Here is an 868-nt window from a genome sequence, read left to right on the forward strand (position 1 = left end):
GAGCTCCTGAAGCAAGAAACCAAATTTATTTTTCTTATGAATACCTTAGCACCAAAAGGACTGAACAAAGAGAACAATTATACAGCTTTCCTGGGATGATGATCTTTATATATTTTTGGATGAAATGGAGGAATTACATATTTATTTATACATTTATTTATTTTTCTATTTATATATTTTTATACATTGAATATTATGAATATTGTGTATTAATATTTTTTGAAATTTTTTAGTAATTATGTATATTATATTTTTGTTATATATAAACAATTTACACATATTGACCGCTTCTCTGCCTTTTGGCTAAGATCAAGTGTAGTATCTGTTCTTGGGAAACATGGGGTGGAGTACCTGTTCTGCCTCCAGAGGTTTGGATGTCGCTTCTGGGGGAGAATGGGGAAAATCCCTGTGGGGTACTGTGCTGGGGGAGGACTGACTCCTGGTAGAGAGTGGGGAAACACTCGGCGCTAGTATCAGCTGTCCTAAAAGGGGGCGAAGGAGGCCCCTGCATTGGAGCGGAGAACGGCCGGGGCGTAGTACTCACTCTCTTAAGGGTGGTTGGTCCAGTACCCTGGCAGGGAACGGAGAAACACTTGGTCTTGCCAGGGCCGGGAGCAGCCTGAAGCCCGAGGTGCCTGTGCCCCTGGTATGGCAGAGCCAGGGGTGCCTGAAAATGCACGGGTATTGGTCACACCCATTGCACTAGTACGGCACTTTGCACTTGCACTTCACCTACTTCTGTCTGCACCTTTCCTTTGCCCCGGCCTTCTGGCTAGGGCAAGGATAATTTTTATTTTTCCTGCGGCCTGTAAGGCTGGGGTCTTATTTATTTATTTATTCATTTATTTATTTTACACGTGTGTTTGCA

At 43.0% G+C, this 868-nt stretch overlaps 1 pseudogene; it reads left to right on the forward strand.

Annotated features, from left to right (window-relative positions):
- The first annotated feature begins 283 nt into the window (after positions 1 to 283).
- Positions 284 to 356, forward strand: LOC148532150 (U2 spliceosomal RNA; annotated as a pseudogene).
- The last annotated feature ends 512 nt before the right edge of the window (positions 357 to 868 follow it).

The sequence above is a fragment of the Taudactylus pleione genome, unplaced genomic scaffold (assembly GCF_031769625.1).
Source record: "Taudactylus pleione unplaced genomic scaffold, aTauple2 ptg000083l, whole genome shotgun sequence".
Taxonomy (NCBI): Eukaryota; Metazoa; Chordata; class Amphibia; order Anura; family Myobatrachidae; genus Taudactylus; species Taudactylus pleione.